Raw genomic sequence first — 26,991 nt, 5'->3', positions numbered from 1 at the left:
CCATAAGAAATGAAGAGAGATACCAAAGAAGTACTCTCTCCTTGCCCTAGGTACCCTACCCAGTTGGATGTATGAGTAGAATTTTTCCCCCAAATATTTCCTGAATAAGTAACTCTAATGTTACTTAAATTATTTCAGAGAATAGAGAATGAAAGAATGCTTCATAGCTTATTTACATTCAATTAACATAAATTATATGTTATTAGTACTTACATATATTTAGGGGAAAAAAAGATGTTAGATTTGCCTGTAAGACAACTGAAATATATTTATGACAAAAAGCATTTTTTAAAAAGGTTAAAAGGCAAAGCACAAACTTTAAAAATATTTGCAGCATACATGATACTATATTACTTTCCTTTACACAGACTCACACACACATGCACATACACAAACACACATAAACAAATCAGTAGGAAAAATTTTTAAATCCACATACAAACGTGGGCAAAAGGCATACATAGAAAATTTATGAAGAAATGCAAATACTCCATAGAAATGCTCTACTTATAAGAAATCAAAATGCAAGTTAAAACAAGACACCAATTTTGGATTTTCAGATTAGCAACAATTAAAAAGGTATTCATCACTATTGTCAATTAGAGAATAGACTTGCTCGTATAATTGTGGTGGGAAGGAGTAGACATTAGCATGACTTCTTGAGAACGAAATATGTATTAAGGCATTTAAAATATGCCTATAGCCTTGGCATAGCAGCTCTAATTCTTATTATAAATAAAAATTGTGGGAACTCACAAACAATGGATATATAAGGATGTTTATATTGGTTAAGAACTGCAAATTTATTAAAATATCACCTCTAAACATGCACTTCCCCTATGTCCCAGGAATTACGCTCTTGGGTGTGTTTGTCCTAGAGAAATAAAAACACATTTATACACAAAAACCTGTATACATTCATAGCAGCTTTTTTTTTTTTTTGTAATCGCCAAGTACTGGAAACATACCAAATTTCTTCCAACAGGTGAGTGGATGAACAAACTGTGACTTATCCATACAATGAAATACCATTCAGCAGTTTGAAACAATGAACTGTTAGTAGGTACAACTACTTAGATGGGTCATCACGGTGTTATCCTAAATAAAAAAGCCAATCACAGAAGGTTGCATATTATTTGATTCTATTTATATGACATTCTTGAAATGACAAAAGTATAAAGGTGGAGGAGAGATCAGGGGTTAGAATTGGGTAGAAGAGTGTTACTGTTAAGGGGTAACACAAAGGAGTTTTTTGTGGTGATGGAACAGTTCTATGTGCTGATTGTGGTGATATTTACATGAATCTATGCATGTGACAAAATTTCATAGAACTACACACATACACATGCACATACATGAATGCATATAAAAACTGGTAAAATCCTAATGAGGTCTGCAGCTCAGTTAACAGTATTGTACCAATGTTGATTTCCTGGGTTGATTAAAATGCACTGTGATTATGTAAGATGTTACCATTGGGGAAGCTGGGCAAAGGGTATATGAGAACTCTGTACTAATTTGCAACTTCTTATGAGTATAGAACTATCTTAAATGTTTTTAAAAATATGACTGTAGCTTCCAAATTTTTATGAAATGGTCTCACTTACTTGAAGCTCTTCCTATGACTTGGCCCATTTTCTCATTCTAATTTTCATTTGATATCACTCTCTCTTACTATTCCTCTGTCTCTCTCCTTTAAAGCACCTCATTCCTCTTGCAAGAGACTTATAAAATTCAGCTTTTATCTTATTACTCTACTAGATTTTAAGGTTATTGAAGACAAGGACTATGTAATTTGCATCTTAGTATATCTGAATATTTGCCACTTACATTGAATGTAAAAAACACTATTCCAGCATAGTTTATAGTCAATGACGTTTGTTCAGTTAATTTCATTTAACTCAAATTCATAAATCCCCCCTAGTTGCAAAAGAATGAAAGGGTATAAAATATTTCCTCCACCACTTCCACTTTGGTGAATGTAGTCCTTAACTGCCCTGAGCATATAAAATGAAAGTAAAAATATTAAAAATACATAAAACATTTAACACATTGTAAAGTTCTCAATAATAATATTTACTGAATTAAACTAAAGCTAAGATTCACTTTTGGTATAGAAGGAAAACAGAAGTGAGATTTTTCCATGTAAAGTCAATCTCTCTGATTCTTTAACTGTGGATATTATGAAACGTTTGTTATGTAAACTGAATGTTGGTGATGAATATTGTTGTGGGTTTTCTTTGTCACGGCAGCGCCTAGTATCAAAAGAAGAGAATCAAATTACCAGGTTTCTATGCTATGCTATGATTGTATTGATTTTTCTGAGGCACAAGATACAAAATGATCCTGTTGGAAACATTCCTTTCTATATAGCCTATTTAAAAAAAAAAAACTTTATTGAAGTATGATTGAATACAAATAGCTGTGCATATTTAATGTATTAAATGTTATGACTTAATGAGTTTGAAAACCATCACTACAATCAATGCTATAAACATATCCATCACCTCCAAAAGTTTCTTCTTGCTCTCTTTATTAGTCTTATGTGCAATAAGAACACTTAAAATAAGGTCAGCATTTCTAGCATAATTTTAATTATACAATACAGTTATGGTTACAGACACCATGCTGTATAGTACATATCTAAGACTAACTTATCTTGCATAACTTAAACTTTGTTGCCTTTGACCTTTCACATTTTCCCATGTCCCCAACCTAGGCAACTACCATTCTACTCTCTGCTTCTATGAGTTTGATAGATTGCACATGTAAGTGAGATTGTGTGGTATTTGTCTTTCTGTTCCTCTCTTGTTTCACTGAGCATCATTTCCTCCAGTTTCATCTATGTCACTAATGGCAGAATTTCCTTTTTTTAAAAGGATAAATAATATTGCATTGTATATACATGTTATATTTTCTTTATCAATTCATCCATATATGGACTCAGGTTGATTCCATAACTGGGCTATTGTGAATAATACTGCAGTGAACACAGAAGTGCAGATATCTCTTTGACATACTGATTTCATATCCTTTGGATATATACTGAAAAGTTGGATAGTTTAGTCATTTGGTAGTTCTATTTTTAATTTTTTGAGGAACTCCTTACTGTTTTTCACAGTTGCTGCACAATTAACATTCCCACCAACTGTGTATAAGGCTTCCCTTTTCTCCACATCCCCACCAACACTTGTAACCTTTTGTTTTTTGGATAATAGCCATCCTAATACATAGGAAGTGATATCTCATTGTGGTTTTAACTTGCATTTCCCTAGTGATTAGTGATGCTAAGCACGTTTTTATATACTTTTTGGCCATTGTATGTGTTCTTTGGAGAAATGTCTATTCAGGGTTATTTGTGGGTTTCTTGCTACTGAGTTGTAGAATTAATACTGTTAACATGTCCATACTACTTGAAGTGACCTACAGATTCAATGTAATCCCTATCAAATCCCAAGGGCATTTTTTACAGAAATAGAAAAAACAACCCTAAAAATGCACATAGAACCACAAAAGATGCTGAATAGCCAAAGCAATTTTGAGTAAGAAAAACAAACCTGGATGCATCATACATCCTGATTTCCAATTATATTACAAAGCTGAGGTAATATGGTACTGGCATAAAAACAGACATATAAACCAATGACACCAAATAAAAAAAATCAAGAAATAAATGTACACATATCCAGTCAACTGAGATTTATTTTTCCAAAAAGGTTTTTATACTGTACTTAATGCTGCCACTCAACTGGTCTTTGATAAGTATGCGAAGAATATGCAATAGGAAAAAGATAGTCTCTTCAATAAGTGGTGTTCTGAAAACTAGAGAGCCACAGGCAAAAGAATGGGATTGAACCCTTATCTCACTCCATATGTAAAATCAACACAACATAGATTAAAGACTCAAACAGAAGACCTCAACCCATAAAACTCACAGAAGAACAGAGGGGAAAATCTTCTGGATGTAGGCTTTGGCAATATTTTTTTTTGGATATAACACCAAGAATACATGAAACAAAAGCAAAAATAGATAAGTGGAATTATATCAGACTAAAAAGCTTCTGCAAAACAAAGGAAACAGTCCACAAAATGAAAAGGCTACATTTAGGATGAGAGAAAATATTTGCAATCCATATATCTAAAAAATGTCTAATATCCAATAGTAAGGAAACCCTACAGCTCAATAGCAGACACACACACACACACACACACACAAACACAAAACAACGACAACAACAACAACAACCAGAGACCCACCCCAGCCTGTTTAAGAGTTTCTTTGAAGTAAGTCAAAGAAGTAAAAGATATGTTTCCCAATGCTTCCCAAACCCTAGCCCTGTATTGGGATGGATGTAAAACTTTCATGCTGCCATCTTCTCACATCCTTAGTTAGGAAATTCCCCATCATACCCTGCTATTTTGATGGAATAAAAGGAGAAACAACATTCTCTTATTTACACTTTGAAAACAATTTTTTCTTTCATAAAGAAAAAGAGGTAATTTAATATATCTCTGTCAGAAGACTTTTCAGCAGAGGTCATATAAATTCATGTAAGTAGTACCTCAGGTAACAGCACAGGATTTGTTGAATAGTCAACATTCTATGACAAGTGAATGACAGAGGCATAATTTTATCTTGCTCCTTTCTAATAGTGTGTTGAGTTACTGTTTGTAAGTTATTGGCAGGGCCAAATCCAACTATGCTTTAAAGACCTATGCTATAAAGATTAAACAGTTTTACGATTGAGTTTCCTTTCATGCTGAGTTCTTTTTAAGAAAAATAACAGAATGAAGTATGAACATAAAAACCTGGGTTATTTCTTTTGTCCTCCTAGAAGTCTTGACTTGTTTTTTTTTAACTCTGATTTTCTTTGGACAGCAGAAACAGCTTGAGGTCAGTAGTCTGTGACTTTGCCTCATTTTGCTAACTGATATAAAATGCCATTTGGGTGTGGCTGTATGGAATGGATTCCTAGATAGGAAATCAAAATTCCCACCCTATGGGCCTTATTAATGTCAGCTGTGGAGCAAAACAAGGACTATTGAGTCTTGATTAGATGACATGATTTTAATCATTCATGGGATGCTCGAAGCAGGTTTATTTTTCCATTATATCTCATGATCAACAGAGCAGGCTGATTGTTCATTCATTCAAGATACTTACCTAATATTGTAATAAAACTTACTATCTAATGAGAACTTATTAGATAGTAAGTTTCTTGTGCAATAGCATTTCTCACAATCTTATTTATACAATAGTGAAAATGTAGAGGGGGAAATACTTTTTTAAAAAGATGTGTGCTGGCTATTTCCCAGTCCAGATATACTCCACACCCTTCTTCATTTAACTCTGTTCCAAGCATGGCTGACCTCTGTGGGCTCTATGTCAAAGACTTCTTTGCACTCTGACTGAATTTACCCAAGGAGAAGCAGCATCAGGAGACTGGAAGGCAGAAGCAGAGAGAAATTGGGGTGTTTATTTCCCTTTTTCCCTCCCTACCAGGCTTGTACCAGAGATCTCCTCTGACAGCTATACCTCTCTGAGGATTCTGATAACCATTCTATCCCACTCCCTCTCAAGCTTGGATGATAATGACTCTGAGTATTTTATCATTGCTTGTTGGTATCCCTGACCATGCCCATATACCTGTAAATTATCCTTTTATAAACTACTGTTGGTTGTCCCAGTTGGGTGGGTCACCTGTTTTCTTTTTTTTTTTTTTTTTTTGTATTTTTTTTTTTTTTATTATACTTTAGGGTTTTAGGGTACATGTGCACAATGTGCAGGTTTGTTACATATGTATCCATGTGCCATGTTGATTTCCTGCACCCATTAATTCGTCATTTAGCATTAGGTGTATCTCCTAATGCTGTCCCTCCCCCCTCCCCCCACCCCACAACAGTCCCCGGAGCGTGATGTTCCCCTTCCTGTGTCCATGAGTTCTCATTGTTCAATTCCCACCTATGAGTGAGAACATGCGGTGTTTGGTTTTTTGTCCTTGCGATAGTTGACTGAGAATGATGTTTTCCAGTTTCATCCATGTCCCTACAAAGGACACGAACTCATCATTTTTTATGGCTGCATAGTATTCCATGGTGTATATGTGCCACATTTTCTTAATCCAGTCTATCGTTGTTGGACATTTGGGTTGGTTCCAACTCTTTGCTATTGTGAATAGTGCCGCAATAAACATACGTGTGCATGTGTCTTTATAGCAGCATGATTTATAGTCCTTTGGGTATATACCCAGTAATGGGATGGCTGGGTCAAATGGTATTTCTAGTTCGAGATCCCTGAGGAATCGCCACACTGACCTCCACAATGGTTGAACTAGTTTACAGTCCCACCAACAGTGTAAAAGTGTTCCTATTTCTCCACATCCTCTCCAGCACCTGTTGTTTCCTGATTTTTTAATGATGGCCATTCTAACTGGTGTGAGATGGTATCTCACTGTGGTTTTGATTTGCATTTCTCTGATGGCCAGTGATGAGGAGCATTTCTTCATGTGTTTTTTGGCTGCATAAATGTCTTCTTTTGAGAAGTGTCTGTTCATGTCCTCTGCCCACTTTTTGATGGGGTTGTTTGTTTTTTTCTTGGTCACCTGTTTTCTAATAGGACCCTGACTAATACAAAATGGGAATAAATTGTATTTTAATATAGCCATATGACGAGATATTATATAATCATTAAACATAATTTTTTACAAATACTTTATAAGAAAATGCTCAGAATAAGGAAAAAAGGATATATAATAATAGCATGAGTATGACTTCAATTTTGAAAAGAAAAAGTGTGTGTGATGTGTGTGAATGTGTAAGCAAAAAATTTAAAGACTAAAAAGAGATACACGGAACTGTTAGTTAAGAGCTTATATAATTGATAAATTTGAGAAATGTTTCAAATGTTTTCTTATTTATGCTAGTATTTTCCACGTTACCTATTATACGCTTATATTGTTTTATAGTCAAATTTATAAGTAAGCTCTTTCTTAAATATTTACATCTATCTATATGAGTGTGTCTCAGTCCATTGTGTTGCTATATAGGATTACCAGAGGGTGGGCAATTGATAAAAAATCAATATTTATTTGGCTCATGGTTTTGCAAGCTATACAAGAATCATAGTGCTGGCATCTGCTTCTAGCAAGGGACTCAGGCTGCTTCCACCCTTGATGGAAGGCAAAGGGGAGCCGGTGGTTGCAGATCACATGCTGAGAGAGAGGAAGAACAAGAGGAGAAAGTGTCAGGTTGTTTCCAACAACCAGTTCTGTCGGGAACTAAGAATAAGAATTCACTCTCTCTCCGGAGAATGACACCAAGCCATTCATGAGAAATCCACTCCACTCCACCCCATGATCCAAACACCTCCCACCAGGCCCTGTCTCCACCACTGGCGATCAAATTTCAACATGAAACTTGAAAGGACCAAACAAACCATATCCAAACCATAGAAATATGTATATACGGTTTCTTCGTTTAACACTGGAATTGTTGGTAAAGGATAGGCCATACCATTTTGTTTAAAGTATGCTTTAGCTAAGGACATGGATTCTATTGTCTTATAATGCCATATGGTTTCTAAGCACAAAGCTATTAGAGAAAACGAAATGAAAAAGATATTTAGTAAAACTTCTACAGAAGAAAAAGGTTATATACACTTCTATAAAATTGGAATGTTTCAAGACTTTAGAACATAACACTTACTTATAGAGAACAGTAATTATTAAAGCAATAGTGACAAAGCCATCTATTTTTTATAGTACTTTTCATTTTAAAACCTTTTGTATATACAATAGTCTATTTTCTTTTTCTAATAACTCAGGGAGGGTTTTGTGTGTCCCCACAACAAAATTTTTAGTACCATGCAACACTTCACATTCTTGTAATTTGAAACTGTAGAACCCACTTGCACATGTCAGTTTTCAGGGCCGACTAAAAGTGACTAACAAAATTATAGACTACTTTCGTCTGAATGTTTGTGTTCCCACAAAAGCCATATGTTGAAGTCGAATCCCCAGTGTGATGGTGTTAGGAGCTTCGGCTTTTGGCATGATTAGGCCATGAGAGCAGGGCCCTCCTGAATGGGATTAGTGTCACTATCAGAGTTGCCATGTCCCTTTCACTATATGAGCCTACAGCAAAAAGATTAGCCATCTAGCAAACAACCTTCACTAGACACTGATCTGTTGGTACCTTAATTTCAGGCTTCCCAGCCACTAGAACTGTGAGAAATAAATTTCTGTTGTTTGTAAACCACTCAGTCTATGGTATTTCGTTACAGCAGCCTGAACAGACTAAGACACAGACTACGATTAACTGAATATGGCTCAGAAAAACTTGAGTTTTTGTAGCTCAATCAGTCTCACTCACTGCTCTAGCTCTGGTTCATGTCTAAATTTTATTTCACTAAAATAGATATTATTTGTACAAAGTAAAAAACAAGAGTTAGATTAAGTAAAAACTTTCTTATTCCCCAATACCAATCTAATTTCTCTGGTCCTATGGTATAACAACTATTAAGAAATGGTTTAATGTGTGTTATTTCGCATGTTTTTATGAGGCGTGTGTGTGTGTGTGTGTGTGTGTGTGTGTGTTTGGTGTATGGGTGGGTAGGTGGTTGTGTGTGTGTTTCTTTTAATACAAATTAAAGTCTTTTCTATTCATCTTATTCTGTAATCCAGGTTTTTAAAAAATTAAAAATAGAAAAGATAAAAATTTAAAAGGCAGACATCTTTTCTTATGAAAACATATAAATCCACCTCATTTTCTCCCTCCGCCAAAGTTATATATCATTTAAATTGCATAAATATGCATAAATACATTCTTGTTATAAAATATGCTTCAATTTTCACTACCATCTATCTAGAACATACACGAAGAAAGATTGCATCATCAAAGACTCCCCAAAAATTATGCCTCAATTTTTTCCTCCTTCCTGTACTACCCTGCCTATGCTTCCTACCTACAGTGTATATCATCACACTCCAGCACAACTGGCAAGTACAAATGCATGACATGAGTAACCCTATACAGTGCAGGGTGGATTTCCAGGCATAAACAATGCACTGTTCAGGTTAAATCTCAGAACCCCACATTATTCTGTTTAATTGGCACAGATATAAGGTATTATGTGAAGCATTCTGGGGGGACTCCACTTTCTGCCATTTTCTCCTCAATCATTTTTCTCTTCACAACTGGGTCTCAGAAAATCATATTCAGGGCTAGAGCAAACTCTTTAGTTACAACTTCTAACCATCAAAGGGATATGAGACTCTGTGCCTTCCCCCATTATGCAACTAAAAATAAAGTAAAAATAAATAATTAAATTAAAATTATATTTTTTCAGGATTTTGTAAAGTTTCTAGTAACTGGTTTTTTTTTAAGGTTTGTAATTTATTTTCCAACTCTAGAGAAATATACAGTCTTATAACCCATTTTTATTCATGATTTTGTCTTTTCTTTAAAGAAGGTCTTGTCAATTAAGTAAACTGTAGACTTCATAAAATCTGGATGGTTTTCTTATAGCTGGTTGCTGTTCTTATACCTTATGCATATTTTGTAAATATTTTCAGATATATGGAACATTTAATAAAACTAATATAATTTTTTAAAAGGAAAAGAGAAGCCTTTAGTTTACAATGGCTGGTCTCGCTCTGTTGTCTATTCCAGTTCCAGCTCTAGATTCACGCTTTTCTCCCAGTGAGTCGGTTCCTATTTTAATGATTAATTCTAGTATCTGTTTTTCTATCTTATTTCTCCTTCTCACTCCTTACTCATCATTTCATCACATCTTCCAATGGACAATCTTCCTTTACCTTACTCCCTTGAGTTCCAATTTTTTAGTTCCCCTGGAAAAGCGTCTTTCATTAAAACTTTACTTTTACCTGTCCGTGAAAGCTCGGCTGCTGCTTGACATCCATAACACTTTGTTTGCAGCCTAAATCATTCTGTTGCCTTTGTGCTGGCACCACACCCCTCACCTTCCAGGACTGACTAGGATGCCTATGAGGGGATCTCCCTCATCCCAGCTCTCTGACATATTGCCACTGCTGATTACTCCCCTCACCACTTGCCTCACCCCAATGTAGTCTTCAAGATTTATATGTGTCCTTGCCTCTGTCTGACCTGATTTAGGGGACAACACACAGCCCTTCCCAGAGACAATGAACACAATGGAAAAATCACTTTCCTCTCTCTTGCTTGACATATTTTCCATGAACCTTAGTGGTATCATATGCTTTCTCAGGCTCTAAACAGAGAGTCCACAGTTACACTGCCTTCTCTTTGGCTTCTTGCATCTGGACTCATCCTGTCCATTCTTCATTTTTCCTCCCATTCAGTTTTATCACCATTCCTATCATGTGATCCAAACATCTACTGCCAACCATGATGATCATTACTTTTATTACAACTCTCTGGCCCAGGCACTGTGCTCAGCATTTTCCCTATATATTTCACTTAATTGTCACAAAGCTATGATGAGAAAAATGTTATCATTATCTATTTTTGTTGGAGTGAGAAACTGAGGTTTAGAAATGTGAGTAACTTGACAAAGGTCATTCAACTAATAAATGAGAGAGCCAAACATCAAATTCAGAATATTCTGCAAGAGTATCTTCATGGCAACACTGGCAGTCACTCTACTGCTGGCCTTATCTGCATTAGCTATGACTTCCGTATTTCTAGACATTAACTTTTCAATGGCTGCCCATTGCCTACAGGATAAAGTTCAAACTTTCTTACATTCACCCTGGTGCCAAATTATCTTTGTGTACTTTATGTACACATAACGCATACCCTGCTCCTTTATCTAATCTTATGAAATTCCCATTCATTCTTCAAAGCACTTCTCAGCTCTTGCCTTCTCGATGATATCATTCCCAAGTCCCGATCCATAGCCATCTTTTCAATTCCTGAACAATAATTATTCTGTGCTACTTATTAATTTTTCATTTTTATTATTTCTGATTTTTCACATAATCACATCTTTTCTCCCCAATTAATCTGCAACATTTCTAAAAGCAGGTATAATGGTGTTATATATGTTACATAGCTTTTTATTCATCACAACACTTACCTAAATGTCCTTCCTGTGGTAGGAGCTCAAAAATTATATGTTGATTAATCTTCCAAATTTCCTACATCCCACTGTTGAGTCCTATTTTAGTCATGCACAACAGTGATACATAAATTAATTCGAAGAGTTTTTAAATGTAACATGCTAACACATTTCCCCACACCAGACAACACTCATTGGTACCTCTCACTTGTGGATAATCATGCCCCCTGAGGCCACACAATTTAAAACTTGGGAATGAATCATAGTGTTCAGTGTTCTGGAGTTTCCTGAGCATCTCTGTCACCATTTTTTTTCCCAACACCAACTGAAAGTATTATTGAGAAAGAAAATGAGACTAAAAGAAGATGAAATGTGCAACGAACCTGAAAACAATTCAAGAGGCCAATTTTATGGATGCTAAAGCATGCCCATTGCACTGCCTTGGGTAACTTTTGGCTTCACAAAAGACTTTGGGAAGATTCAGTCACAGGAAACCAAGACTATGAAAACGGAAAGGAGACACCTAAAGTGGCCATCAGTTTATGTCACTGACACTGTTTTCTTAGTCTTATCACACACCTACAACGATGGAGGCAATCATACTTTGATTCCAGTGACACCAAGGGGTTGATAGAGATGAGTGGCTGGCCCCTGGAATTTCTGTCAGTGATCCTATAGCTACACCAATGTAATAGTATAATAATCTCTAGAAAGTTGATCCTTTCTCAAACTCAAGCAGCATGAACATAAACTACATTAGAAACTCACTATTTTTATTGACCCAAAACATGTATGAAGTAAAAACATTACTTGTGATGCAAATTCAGCTTCCAGATGAGTCCATAATTTATCTTCCAGCCCTATTGTTGCCATTAAATCCATCTATGTAGAATTCTGAAACTGCTTCCAATGAAAGGTCAAATTTGTTGCGATTGATATTATTTCCTTTGGGAACTCTCTGGAGGAGGTTACAGATTTTGTTCCACATTCAGTTTCTAAACATTGAAATCTTGGTATCACCAAGGTGTTTCCACACCACTGTTCCACCATCAACACTGAATATCGCTTTTGTATGTAAGCTCATGTCATCTAGATTTCCATCTTCCCTGTCAACTCCTCCAGATCACCTCACTAAAGTACTTAGAACAGTATCTGGGATTTAGTGAGCATTCGATGCATGGGAGTTATTATTATACCTAGAACCACTGGGTGTTTCCAACGTCCTTCAGCAGGGGTATGCCAAGGCCAGCTTATTTGATTGTTAATATTTTTATTATTTTTTGATCATCCATCCCAGAATGCCATTTTAATACCTTTAGAAATTTAACAAGCCAATTGTTGGACATGCCCATCATTAAAAATTATATGAACTTATAAGTCAATAAATTATATTAAAAATAAGGGTTATAAGCACCCAAAACTCATCACTTTCTAATTATTTTACTATATTTTATATTACTTATGTTTTTGAGGCTATTTAACTCTATTGTATCAGCATGGCAGAAATACTATATGATGGTGTACTACCGTGCTTCTCTTCCCCACTCTGTGTTTGGTGACATCACGCTAGTAGCTTGAAAATGGTCATGATGGCAATGCTTCACGGAAGAAAGGAGCCAACACTACAAATCAGGACTTGGTTTAGAATTCTGTTGATTGTTTAGACTAAAGAAAATGATGGAGAAATTGTTAATAATGCCAATTAAACTTAACAGTGTGTTGTGCCTAATATTAAAGCCAAAAGCAATTTCAATTTAATGAACATAACTTTGCACAAGGGTTAGCAATAGTTCAACAATTAATCACATATAGGATTTAATGGCAACAAATTTATTGGAAAAAGAGGTAGCAGATTGGGATCTAATCATTTGTGAAATCATGGCAGCATTGCAACCATAAGTTGGTTATGCATACAAGAGTTCTACAAAAAATAACAAAAGTATACTGTAAGAATCAATTGGATATGTGGAATTTACAAAAGGGTATTATATATTTTACTATTTATAAATTTGTGTTATACTTTATTATATTACATTTATAAACTTTATATGTAAAATGTACAACAAATATGTATATATATGCACACGTACATATACATATCTGTACACATACACATGCCTTTTTCCTAAAAGCTTTATTATGAAACATTCACTGCACATTTCTGCCTTTGGATTTTCTTACCAATCAGAGGATAAAAGAACTTTGCTAAAGGTGGAATTCATACAAAAATGAGATGGTGAAAAGGAAAAATGGACATCACCATAGAAAACCATGGAATCATTCAAGTAGCAAATATTTATAATCAGTTATTGCTGCAAAACAAATCACCTCAAAATCAGAAGCTTAAAACTGAGAATATTTTTTATTGCTCTGAATTTATGGTTCAGCTATGTAGTCCTGCTCATCTGACCCAGGTTTGACTGGGTTTACTCATGCATTCACAATCAACTAGCTGGTCTAGGATGGCTTTGCTCGTATGTCTAGCAACAGTCAGGTTGTTGTCTGGAGTGATAGAGGTAACCGAGCCACATATATCCACCTACCAACGGGACACCTCAGCTCATTTTCATAATTACGGGCAAGATTAATACAAGGCCTCTTGCAGCCTGGGCTTAGAAGTGGCATAAAACTCACTTCCTCCTAATTGTTGACTAAAACAAGTCACAAATACAGCTCAGATTCAGAGGCGGGAAAATAACTTCCACCCCTTAATGGGAGTCTGGGAAGTCAAAGGATATGGATATAGAGAGGCATTGGCAATTTGAGTCATCATCTACCACAATGTTTTCTCCCATCATCTACATATGCCCACTTCAGGATCCAGCTGAAATCCTATTTACCTTGGTTAAACAAACTGCCTGTGAATGGGGCCGGCCCAGCTGTAAACCGACAAACAAAATCTTCTTTGTCCCTGGATTATGGTCCTGCTCTCCCATTTTCTGAATATGAACAATTTAGTAGACCTACTGTAGACAAGGATAAAGTAGCTAGAATTTAGTCTCAGTTTCTCTTTTCTCATAAAAAAAATCCCATACAATGCAAATTTGCAATTAGAATCAGGTTGTAGAAGAAAAATTAAAAAGAGATTTAGCAGAATTAAGGAAGCTGAATGAAATTTAATCCCAAACACCAAGAAAAATATGTCTTAAAAGCTGTGGTTTTACAAAGTATTAGAGATATATGGACCCAAGCTAAACTCGTGTAAAGAGAAAAAGGGGGCAAAAAAGGACTACTTTATTCCAGATAGAGACACTAAGGTTATAGGAAGGAACTACATTGTGATAACATCTTTTTTCTTCTTTGGTCCCTTACCAACATTTGCAATTATATATATTTATTAACTGGCCTTTTTGTTGACTCATGTATCCCTAACACGTAACTCAGTACTCTGGCACAATAAATAGTTAAATGTTAAACTAATGCCTCAATGTATGAGACAACAATGACTTTTATAGAAAAGTTATATTCATGTATTCATTTCAGTAATGTTTTCCTTTTAAAAATACTCTCTGCATAGTCTTCAAAACTGAAACAGTAGAAAGGAAGGGTCCCGCCTAAATATTGGAAAACATTTGAGGATTTCTATGGTTCTTTCCTTCCTTTTGGGGACTGCAGAAGAATTGTAGAACCATACCAATCTTAACGTTTATCCAAATTAATCAGCCCTATTCCCTCAGCACAGCAGTGTAACCCGCACAAAAAATACTGATGCATCTGTTTATAACATTTCTGTGTGGGGATCACATCTACCAATTTGGCTTTCACTCACAGCAATGACTATCTCTCAGTGGTGTTTAGCCAGTCATATTAAAATAATCCTGCCTGCTGATTCAGAATAGGAAGAAAGGAAGATAATGAATATTAGTTGAGTGATTAATTATCAGTTCCTATTCCAGGGTCTCTAATACATTATCTCTTTTAATTCTCTAAAACAATTCTTCAAAAAAGTATCACAATCTCCATTTCACAGATGAGAAATCTGAGGCTCAAAGAGGTCAAGAATTTGATCCAGTTTACAGTTTGTAAAGTGACAGATACGGGATGTCAACTCCAGTAAGTCTGATTCTAAAGCTTTTGTTCTTTTCACTCTATAACTGTATTATTTCATCTCTTTTGTCTTAATCAAGATGGGCTTATATTCTTTATTTGAATTTTAATGGGGAAGAAGATTTATAATGTATCATTGGAAATGTAGTAGAAAAGAAAAAGAAATTTCTAAGCCTCTCCTCCCATTTATGGTTCTTCCAGAAAGCATGAACAACCAAAAGAATGCCATATTTCCGCCCTCAAGGCAGACTGAATCAAACATTCTCATCAGCTATGGTTTATGTCGCAGCAAAATTTTGTATTGCCCATAACTAAAATATGCCCCTCCTTTTGATAATGAAGATCCCAGGTCTCACTGTACCCCTCGTATCATTCATCCAATTCTGGCTGGCACTGCTCCATGGCTGCACTCCCAGAATCAGTACATTCCCAAGCCAAACCATTCTTCTATTCCATATTATGTCTGCTTTAATGGGGGAAGGAGTCTCAGAGAAAAGGAAACAGATAGAGGCTGTGTAAACACAGCATATCCTAGGCTTCAGAGTGAAGTAATATTAGAGGAAGTCTGAAATTTTGCAAAGTGATAGCAATTATACAGTTTAAGCATAATTACATGTAAGCATCATATATAATATAAAAGAGAAAGATACTATAAGCAAGTGGCAAAGAAAGATGGAAATGGGTATCAGTGCATACACAGGAGAAAAAGAAACGGACCCTCAGAGGATTAATACAATTTCTCCTTTTAGTGGCAAGCACAAGGCAGTTTAATTTCACTTACTTCTCTATTTGACAAGGTTGTTTTCATGATCTCTTCTATTTATAGCCAAATGTTCTCCAGTGCAGTACTCCTCAAACTTGACTGTGCATGAAAATCACTAGGAGAGTTTGTTAAAATGCAGATTCTGATCCAGTAGCTCTGGAGTAAGCCCTGAAGAGACTGTGTTTCTAACAAGCTCACAGTTAATATCCATGCTGCTGGACAATTCTAGAACCCCATTTGAGAAGCAAGTGTCAATAAGACACTATATTGTGGAGTATGAGTGGGGAGAGGAGTAAAAAGATCTAGTGCTTTAGAAAATGGAGTTAAAAACAATATTTACTTACTTTTCATTTCTAAGAATTCTCCAATTTTCGGCTATCAGTATTGACATCTTTTATCAGATTTCGGAAACTCGTTATGCTTTCCTTTTTAATATAAACAACATTTTTGTTTTGCTGTCTTCTAGCATTTGAGACTAGTTAGTTCCTCAAATGTTAAGTCTGTGTTTATGTAACAAAAAATGAATCTAGATTTCTACTTTCAAGGGTTCAATAGGATTCTTCTTTTCTCTTATGGATGAATCTGTGAAGTCACAAAAATCAAAACCAACTAAGTCATGGTGGTTCACGCCTATAGTCCCAGAACTTTGGGAGGCTGAGGTGGGAGGATCACTTGAGGCCGGGAGCTGGAAAGCAGCCTGGGCAACATAGTGAGACCCTGTCTCAAAAAAAAAAAATAGCTGGACATGGTGCTGTGTACCTGGAGTCAAAGCTACTCAGGAAGCTGAGGTGGGAGCACCAGTTGAGCCCAGGAGTTTGAAGCTGCAGTAAGCTATGATCGCAACACTGCACTCCAAACTGGGCAAAAGAGTGAGAACCTATCTCTAAAAATAAAATAAAAATAAAATCAATGTCATTATTTGTATAGGTGTGTACATATGTCATCTGAATCAAAATGGATTTTAAGGCGAAAATACACACAACACAATTTTGAAGTTTCTTTTCAACAAGCAGTAGTAAGTTTCCGTCTAGCCAGGGGTAACCTAGTCTAAGAAAATGCTCCATAAATAATTGAGGGACACAGATTTGCTCCTTCTGTTTCAGAAGCTTCTGGCTAGAAAGAAAAATACCGAAATAAGATTTCCAGTTATAAAGTAAAACAGTATCTTTGTCAGAGATGTAGTGAAATAAAGCTTGATTCTTCTCATTTCCCAGATCAGAAAATCAAGGCACGGAGAGGTTAGTCCACTTGTTCAAGATTGCTGGAGTCATTAGCTCCAGGGGATAAGTTATGAGAATAAAAGCCAGCTCACTGACGCTGAGGCCAGTTCCTTCCTCTCCCTATGCTGCCTGCCTGCTTAGGTTTCCACCTTCCCCTGCTACCCCAACTTGGCTTTCCTGTCGCCTGGACTTCTCACCTTCAGAAATGTCATTGACCGCTTAGAATTTCTGGGCTCAAGTGGTGCTCCCACCTCAACTTCTTGAGCAGCTGAGACACAGTGCACACCGCCATGCTCCGCTAATTTTCCTTTAGAGGCAGGGTCTCGCTATGTTGCCCAGGCTACTCTCCAACTCCTGGCCTCAAGTGATCCTCCTGCCTCAGATTTCCAAAGCTCTGGGATTACAGACATGAGCCACCATGCCTGACCTGAGTTTTATCATTGATATGCTGGAATTTTAGGCAGTTTCTAACTCAGTTTGCCAGTGAGATGTTAAGATTGGTTCTCAGCACAAGTGAATGTCCTATTTCAATATTTTTGCCCAGATCCACTGGTATATTATTAATAGTAAACTTCATTTGCTCTCTTATAACTCCTATCATGTATGATGAACTTTTGAGAAATCTAGTCTTAGAACTCTAATCTTCCCCTGCTACTCCGATTTCCTTTCCTTCGGCCATTCCCAGTCCCAACTCCCTGAAGCCCATGATCCTGCCTCACACAGCTCAGTTACTCAGAGAGTGATGAAGGAAGGGAAAAGTGAACTGTCTTTTCTTAGAGAACCTTGGCCCATTCACAACACAAGCATTTGTTCTATCCTTCACAGCTAAGGTGATCAAATGATTCATAGTCTACATCAGGAAACTTTTGAAAATGACAGGAGCAAGGTTAAAACTAGGCCAGGGTTACAGGCATAAATTAGGATTGTGCTGGGCATATTGTAACATGGCCAACTAAAAATGGCTACACAGGGCACTCCACAAACTCCTCTAAGATTTCACTGGAAAAGGCATTGAATGCCAGGAAGTTTGGTGGACCCTGAGCAGTAATCTATGCGTGAAATGTGATGTACAGCCTCTAGAAGTTCCACCACATTGTAACTTTCAGGTGTCAATTGTTTTAACAACTTTTAAGATCTCAAATTATAATGAACACATGCAGAGACATGCACAAACCAACAGAATAAAGAAAAAGATGAGACATATTAATATTAATTTTTTGTTGTTTTTGCTTCCAGCTGACTTAAAACCTCTGTTTGCTGGATATAAAACATTTTTTGTGTTTGCAGAACACTTACATCAGAAACCAGTGTTGATCAAAATGAGAAATCCAGTTTATTTTTAATTACCCTTGGCTCCCTACTCCCGTTCTTTGCTTAAGAGCCAAGTTTAGTTTAATTTAAAAAGGGAAGCAAGGCTGAGAAGTGATAAATTGTACACTCTAAGAAGATATTAAAATACTCTTATTTCATAACACATTTTAAAATCTGGAAGTCCCCTGTACAGTGACATCTAATTCCCTCATCGAATGCAACAGCACAGAGAATGGGGTATTGTATCATCTTAAGCTGCCTTATAGATGCTATATCTAAAATATTTTCCCATTTGTTTTTTCACAACTCCAATCTTTGTCTCCAATAGTCTCCTAATTCTTAGTCCCCTTGAATTTACTTGCAGCCCTTGTTATCTTTTGCAAATGCTTCTCTGAACCTGTATCTCCGCAGAAAGTTTCAAGGTCCTCCAATAAGGAAACTACAAAATATTTAACCCAATTTACAAATCCCTACATCATCCATGCCTCCAGACTTATCGCTGAGAAAGTAATGGGCTTGCATTTGTTGAATGATTGTAACCAAAGATTAAAAAGACATGCCAAGCCTTTCTCTCAAGTGACTTTCTTTCTTTGAAAAGGTAGTTAAAACACTAGTGTTGGGATGGACTGAGATATCCCAAGAGCTGATTGGAGAATAGTTTTTATTTCTGTTTTGCTGAGCTCGTGGTAATTGGGGAAGCAAACAGGAGGAAGTAAGAGGGGACCGAAATTGTTTTAGTCTAGGAAGCAGGCGGAGGAACTGGGTTCCAAGCTGTGGAGAAGAGCAGAAACATGGAGGAGTGGAAATGAAACAAAAATGAAAACGGAGCAGAGAGACCAAGATTGGAAGAGAACTTTCCTTCCGAACTATTTTTAAATCTCTTTGAGGTTGTAAGAGCTCATTTCATCAAAAGAAGACTTACGTTTGATGTTTGGTGCCATAGATGTGGACCCTTTGACTCTGTGATTCTCAATCTTGGCTGCACATTGAAATCACAAAGACATTTATAAGATGATAATTTGCAGCACTCACCTCTGGATGTTCTGATTTAACGGTTTTAGGTGGGGCTGAAAAGTGTAGTGTTTAAAAGCTTTACCCTCCCCACCCCCACCACCAGGTGACTCTTGTGAAGATGAAAGGAGATTACCCATGTGACTGCATTTTACACAGGGCTCTCTAAAGGTTGATCTTATTGATAGGATCCTATCTTATTGATAGGATTACTAAATCGGTGGCCACTGAATTTCAAAGCAAATGGGGGAAAGAGCACAGTTATGGACTCTGCTAGGGCCTAAGCTCTGTTCATAATCACTTTTTCAACTAAATCTTGAAGTCCAAGTTAGGTAAAGAATAGGGTCAAGCAGCCCAGGAGAAGGAAGAGCATACACAAAAGCACAAAGGTGAGAAATAGCATATTCTGTGCAGAATGCATTTAATTTTCTGACTTATTCAACAACCATTTATTGCATACTTAATCCATGCTTCACACTGTCCTATCCAGTGGGGGCATAAAAGTGACAGACAAGAAATTTACAAACTAAAGTGGATTGGACACAGCAAGGCTGTCTTCTCCTCTGGAGTGCTTGCAATGTTGTGTTGGTCAAGTTGAACTTTAAAGGAACCTTTAGGAGCAAACAAAGGGCAGGACCTTCCTGTGGTGAACTTCTCATGCCTCAGCTAATTCAGAGTCAAAGACTAAATGTCAGGAAGAATGGGCCTAAAAGTCCAGTGTGATTAGCTTCACAAGAGAAAAGTACGAGTAAGGGTCTCATATACATCCTCTTACTGGCACACTGCAAAGTCTCTGCAATATGAAACAGCATTATTATTATTGGCTCTTCAAAGCAAATGTTAATAAATCAAGAAAAAAATATTTTAATACCTAGTAAGTATTAATCCCACAGAAACTATAAAATGCATTTAATATTAATGTATTAAGATTTAAACCTTTATTCAGATCTTCATATGTGCAGTGACCCAGTTCATCCAAGTTTTAGTAGTTGCCTGAAACTCTTTGTGGAAAGATACATAAATCCAGAAATACATATACAGGATTATTGAGATCGTAACTCTTCCCAGACATGTTTTTTTCACTAAAATTTTTCCACGTTTCTAAGGAAATATGTGTATGAATCAAGAGTAACTTACCAAGGCAGCCCAGGGAGAACCAGGACCAAGGACAAGAGACCCCTGGGCACTGAGGGTGTTCCATAAAGTGGCGGGAGTTGAGGGGGGAAGCTGGAGACTCAAACACCAATTACAACACATAAATTGGTGCAGTGATTTGCAAATATGGTCCTAGAACCAGCTATGTCAGCATCACTGGGAACTTGATAGAAATGCAAATTGTCAGGCCAGGATATATATTGAGCCAGACCCCTTGAGGGTAGGATCCAGTAATGCGTGCTTTAACAAACCCTCAAGTGACCTGATGGTTGAGAACCACTAGATTAGTGGTCCCCACTGCTGGCTACTTATTGAATTTATTTAAGGACTATATTGTTTTCTAGGGTGGCCATGACAAATACCACAGACTGGGAAGCTTAAATGAAAATTATTTTCTCACAGTTCTGAAGAATAGGAGTCTGAGATTAAAGTGTTCACAGGGCAGGTTTCTTCTGAAGCCTCTCTTCTTGGTTTATAGACAACTGTCTTCTCACTGTCTTCACATAACATTTCTTCTATGTGTCTGTCTCTGTGTCCTAATTTCCTCTTCTTAGAAGGACATCAGTCAGATTAGGGCCTACCCTAATAACCTCATTCTAACTTAATTACCTTTTTAAATATGCTGTCTTCAAATACAGTCACATTCTGAGGGACTGGGGGTTAGGACTTCAATATATGAATTTTAGGGGTATTATGAGGTAACACCCTAAATAGCTCAGATCATAACAAGAACCTTTCATTTAAAAATATCAGTATCACATGAGACCAACTGACTCTGAATTCTTAGGGGTGGGGCCCTGGCATAAGTATTTCTTAAAAGCTCTCTTGTGAGTCACATGTGTAGCAGGGCTGAGAATCAGGCTATAATGGGTAAAAGGCCAAACAGTTGGGCACATGGCAGGAGATGTAGCCATCAGTGGCCACATGCTGCCCAGTAAGGCAGGTAGACCCTACCAGGAATAGAGGGTGCTATGAGGTAGCAGGAACTCAACCATGAGAAGTCTGGCTTAGGGCAGCATATTCAGCCAAGCCCTAAAGCAAGAGTGAAGAGACTGAGAATTCAGGTAATAGCACAGAGGTGTGTGAGAGAGCCAGTTTATAAGACACCAACATCAGAACGAGTGTGAAAGATTAGAACTCAGCTGTAATCCACAGAGCTGATTTGACTCTGGTGGCACAGGTTTCTGACCAGGAAGCTGTTGCCAGGGCTGCAGAAACCCAAGAGATGGCAGTGAAGGAATTCAGATGGCATCTGAGGCTTTTACAAGACATCCTACCTTTTAATATCTCGAATATACATATCTCTTTATAGTGTTTTATAAAGAAAGAAAACAAGACAAACAGCAATAACAAAACCACTGCCCTGAAGATAAAATGTATTTATGGTCTTAGGAGGCTGTGTGAGGAGCTATCCAATTCCTAGTGAGTTCCTGGACTTTATTTTCTGTGGGTGTTGGGGAGTCTCAAAGAGTGACTCATTAAACATCTAGCCACTTTTGTCTGGTCAAAGCCAATAATCTCTGCTTTGTTATCCTTCAGAGAGAGGAAGCCAGTTGTGTTCAAATTGTCATTATTAGCTCCATTTCCAACACCACAAAAATTAAAGGACTGTTGCAAAGAAACAAATGGAATCCAGGAAGAACACACAATGTCTTTGAAACCTCCTCACCCCCATCCACCCACCTGGCCCAGAGATGGAGGAATTACAGGGAACCCAGCTGAGTAATAATGTTGTTGATTCCCTGCTAATCGGATTTTTCTTGAGTCCGGCAACAGTCAAGTGTTTACAAGACTTCTCTTTTCAAAACAACTCAAAAGACATTCCCAGCAGAGAAGCTAGGAACGAGCAAATCAATAATGTAGGAACTGCTACTAAGGATTTTCATCTGCCCAGCAAGGAGAATATTTATTTATAGAAAAACTGGCCACTCCAGTTTAGTGTGGTAATAACATGGTGCAGCTAGTTCAAAGAGTGGCATGGTTGAACACAGCCTTGTATTATGCCCACCGTAAATGGTCTCTATGAGGAAAGGCCTATAATTTAGAAAGATTTGCCATGGATGGTAAAGCCCGGGTCATTGTAACAGATACTTTTTACCAACTCTATTTGTGGAGAGGGCATGTAAAAAGGAAGGAAAAAGGTTAGCTTCAGGAAACCTGGAAGGAGAAAGTGAGCCTCATTTGGTTTTACCTACATGAGAGCTATCTTACACCCAAACTGAAGCCTTCCGTGATGGTTGGAGACAAATTTATTACAAAGGCACAGAATTTTTTACATGCAATATATATATGTTTTGTTCCCTAAAGAATCATTTCTCCACTGTCCTGCTTATACATTATCTCTCTTTACCTGCCCTTGAATGCTGAGGAAAAACGATGTACTCTTCAATTGCATTTTTATATTAGGGTATACCATTGGGTGGAAGTCAGAAAACACTGACTCAAAATGTCAAGCTCTTCTCCAGGGAATTCCCTGTGGTATGGCTCTGTTGACCTTCTGTTGTTTATCCCATCAATCTTTGTCATCGCTACTGGAAAAGCAGAAGGTGCAGATTGTAGATGTGGCTGCTTCAAAGCCAGTCTCTGAAGATGCATGTAACAATTTCTTTGACCTATATTTTTAATCATCAGGTAAATATCCTGTCAAGAATTAGGAATTGTACATCTGAACTTATCTCTCTGTGTCTATCATTGTCATTTCTAGTTTTTATCAGCCAGCTGTGATGCAGTCCCAAAGGTGACATTTGTACAGTGGTATCTGGTAAAGATTTAAAACTAGCTCTCTGGGGAAAATAGGACTGATTTGTATTGTTTGACAATTTCCTTGATGTAAATACTTCCACATGGCTCATTTCAAGCTATCAACATGAAGTTCTTGGAAGCAAAGTTGGGAAGAGATACACCATTAAGTAGTATTTCCAGAAAACAGATATAGTTGAAGGAAAAAATCCCAGGAGTATACGTAATAATAAAATGTAGTAAAATAAGCAGTAAGTGATAAGTTTTGAGTATTTTTGACCTTGTTTTTAATAAAATTTACATAACTGTAAGTTTATATAATTTAGTTTTTTAAATGGTTGTGTTTATCATCCATCTTTACAAAATTCCTGAAAATCTAAGATTGGCTTACATGAGCCAATAGTAGCCAGTTTCAGCACACCACTGGTCCTCTGGAAGGTGAAGCCCAGATTTACGAATTAAAGGAGAACCCAGGCCCACAACATCAAGCATTAGATACTGTGAAAACCCTGAGCCTGTGAGCAGAGAAGAGGCTGATCAAATGGCACTATAGGCTTGAGGAATAAACACAAAACCACATTTCCAGATTCCAGCCTGTAGGGCAGAGGTCACCAATTAGGGGGCTGAAAAATATCTTTTGTTGGGGAGTTCTGATCCCACTGGGCCAGCTTGTGCATTTAGCATTGCAGAAATCAGCTGGATCTGAGAGGTAGCTGCCACCTTTGGGTAAGATTTGTGAACTCTGATTTACAACTATCCAAACCTCTCTTTCCATGGCTTGTTGCATTCATTTACATTGCCTCTGAAGTCAGGAGTGCTTCCAAATCAGCACTTAGCCAAGTACACCCCTTCAAGAAGCCTCATGGCTTTAAGTGACAGCTACATGCTGGTGCATCCCTCCCCTGAACTGGAGACTCCTGTATCTAATAGCCACTGCCTATGCAGCATCTCTCCTTGAACATTTAACAGGCAGCTCAAACCTAACGTGTTCAGAAGTGAACTGCCCCTGTCACTGTGTTCACCAACTCAGAAAACGGCTACTCCATCCTTCCAGTTTCCTGGCCAAGAGTCATGGCCTCATCTTTGACACCTTTTTCTCTCTGTCCCACATTCTATCTGGGGGCAAATCTTGTCATCTCTGCCTTCAAAATACATCCAGAAGCTGATCTTTTCACCACATCCACCACAGCTTTTATAATCTCTCCCCTTCATTATTGCAATAGCATCCTAGCCGGTCTCTGTTTCTGGACTTGCCCACCTACTGCCCATTCTTAAAACAGCTACCACGAGCCTTTTACAACTTAATTCCAGTCATGTATTTTCTCTGGGGAAATAACTCAATGTCTCCCTATTTCACTTAGAGTAAAAGCCAGAGTCCTTAGGCCTTTGCTTCTGCTGTTCCCTAAGAAATGTTCTTTCCCCAGATATTCTCACGGACCCCTTTCCCATCCACTAAGCGTTTTCTGAATGTCATCTCTTCACCTGTCTTCAGAATTGTATCCTCCATCAAAATCTCCTTTGGCTTTCTTCTCCATTGCACTTATCACTAGACTGTACATTTTACTTTTTTTCTTCCTGGAAGAAGTTAAGCTTCCTGCGGGTAGAGATTTCTGTTTTGTTCACTGCTGTATCCCCAGCACCTAGAAACAATGCCTAGCATGGTGGGTCTCAGCTATCAGTTGGATGAATGGATACCAACCCATAGGAAATGAAGTTATTTCAAACACAATTAGGAAGGTGTGGTAGGATGGGAGAGGAGGTAGGGAGAAGGGAGTTAGGGGAGTCATAGGAAAATAGAACATTCCAACTGGACAACTCAGAATCTAGCCTCTTCAGCTTTCTTGCTGAGAATCAGTGAATGGTGTGGAATTTTAGAAAATTCCAGCACTTCTGATGTGGAATAGGGGCATATATAAAGGCAGGCTGTGTGCTTTCCTAAAAGGAACAATATTTTAAGTGAGATAAATGTCGTTCTACTCCTGTCGTTATTTTCTTGGGTATATAATTTAATCCCTCTAAGCTTCTCCTGGTGCTCCTTTCATTGAATTCTTCCCCTTTTAGGCAGCTGGCTTCTGTGGCATCTTTTATTCCCTTGATCTCTTAAAGGCTGCGCCTAGCAGCCTTTCTACCACCCTCTTCTCTTCTGACTCTAGCCTGATAGCACCACACTTTTCACCTTCCTGATTTCACTCACGCTACTCCCTTAGCCTGAAGAAAACAGACAAATTTAGACAGAGAAAACAGTGCAAACTCAAGTCTTCTCTGTTCAGCACAAATTGCCGTGTGTTCACATGATCCCATCTCACCCACCTCCCTCATAACTGCAAGATGTCATGGGACAAGTGTAAGCCTTAGAGGAAAAACTGAACTTATCACAGGATCATCATTTCACAGCCATGTTAACTTGAATCAGTCCCTTAAACTGTATAAGCTTCTGTTTCTCTAAGTGAAAAATGAGCAGGAAGCCAGGTATCCTGGCTCTAGCAATAGACTCCTTGGGTTATATCACAGCTCTGCTACTTTTAGCTGGGTGAAAGGGCAAATTAATGTCTCCAAGCTTTGAAGTCCTCCTTGATGAAAGTATGAATAATGAGGCCCACTTCATAGGGTTGCTGTACAGATGTGATGAGATGTAAAACCCTGATACACTGCCTGGCACATAGGTAGCCCTTGATTCAGGTCAATTATTTCAATTATTATTATGGGGCCACTGTAAATACCCATGAGCTAATGTCCATGTCCTGGACAGCCTCTGTTTGCCCCTCTATATCCACTCTGCCCTCAGCCTTCTTCCCCCAACTCAGGCCCCATGAAGCTCAGTTGGAGGGCCTCCATCAAAGCTCCTTCATCCTTGGGCTTCTGTTTGGGCAAATGGAGGCACTAGCAGGAGATGTGCTCCCTCCCTGGGAAGCTCCGTGGCTCCTGTCAAATGACTTTCTCCACGAGATGCCCTACGCACTGTATATATTGTCTGGGGACGAGTAAACACGACCTCCTCTTGGTAGTGACGTCCTGCTATTACTAGCTCTGGGATATTAGATTATCTTGGTTTTGCTTCACTGTGGTGACTCCCCTATAAATAGTTTCTTTATTGAACTCTACTCTATGTGAGCATGCTAACTGCTTCCTGACTGACACCCAGTTGATAGAGTGTACATTAGAGTACTTTGTGAAGTTACGACACACATCTTTCACCTACGTGCTTATTTGTCCCTACATCCCTAGCAACTGGCAGTGTCAAGCACAATGAGGAAAGAAAAAATACTGCGTTGGGCACACTGGGTCACACCTGCAATCTCAGCCCTTTGGGAAGGTAGATCGCTTGAGTCCAGGAGCTTGAGACCAGCCTGGGCAACATGGTGAAACCCTGTCTATACAAAAAAAAAAAAAAAAAAAAAAAAAAAAAACCCAAAACAAACAAAAAAAACCACGAAAATCAGTGGGCATGGTGGTGCACATCTGTAGTCCCAGCTATTTGAGAGGCTGAGGTGGGAGGATGTCTTGAGCCTAGGAGGCAGAGGTTGTAAAGAGTTGAGATCACACCTTTGCACTCCAACCTGGGTGACAGTGCAAAACACGGTCTCAAAAAAAACAAAATCACTGTTCAAGTTTTTAAAACATACACTGCCTTGAATGTGTCCTCCAAAACTCATGCTGAAATTGAATTGCCATTGTGGCAGTATTAA

The 26,991-nt window shown here is 37.7% G+C and overlaps 1 protein-coding gene and 1 long non-coding RNA gene across 3 annotated transcripts in view; both read right to left on the bottom strand.

Annotated features, from left to right (window-relative positions):
• The window catches only part of TENT5A (terminal nucleotidyltransferase 5A), a 380,492-nt gene that overhangs the window by 51,683 nt on the left and 301,818 nt on the right, over window positions 1-26,991 (bottom strand). The window lies entirely within an intron of this gene.
• On the bottom strand, window positions 19,816-20,712 carry LOC129480421 (uncharacterized). Its single transcript, XR_008657036.1, has 2 exons — window positions 20,549-20,712; window positions 19,816-20,204 (listed from the first exon to the last, which is right to left on the bottom strand). It is a non-coding gene; the product is annotated as an uncharacterized lncRNA (long non-coding RNA).

Source organism: Symphalangus syndactylus, chromosome 4, assembly GCF_028878055.3.
Source record: "Symphalangus syndactylus isolate Jambi chromosome 4, NHGRI_mSymSyn1-v2.1_pri, whole genome shotgun sequence".
In the NCBI taxonomy this organism is placed as follows: Eukaryota; Metazoa; Chordata; class Mammalia; order Primates; family Hylobatidae; genus Symphalangus; species Symphalangus syndactylus.
The sequence above is the reverse complement of the archived record's forward strand: the minus strand, read 5'-3'. Positions and strand labels throughout refer to the sequence as shown.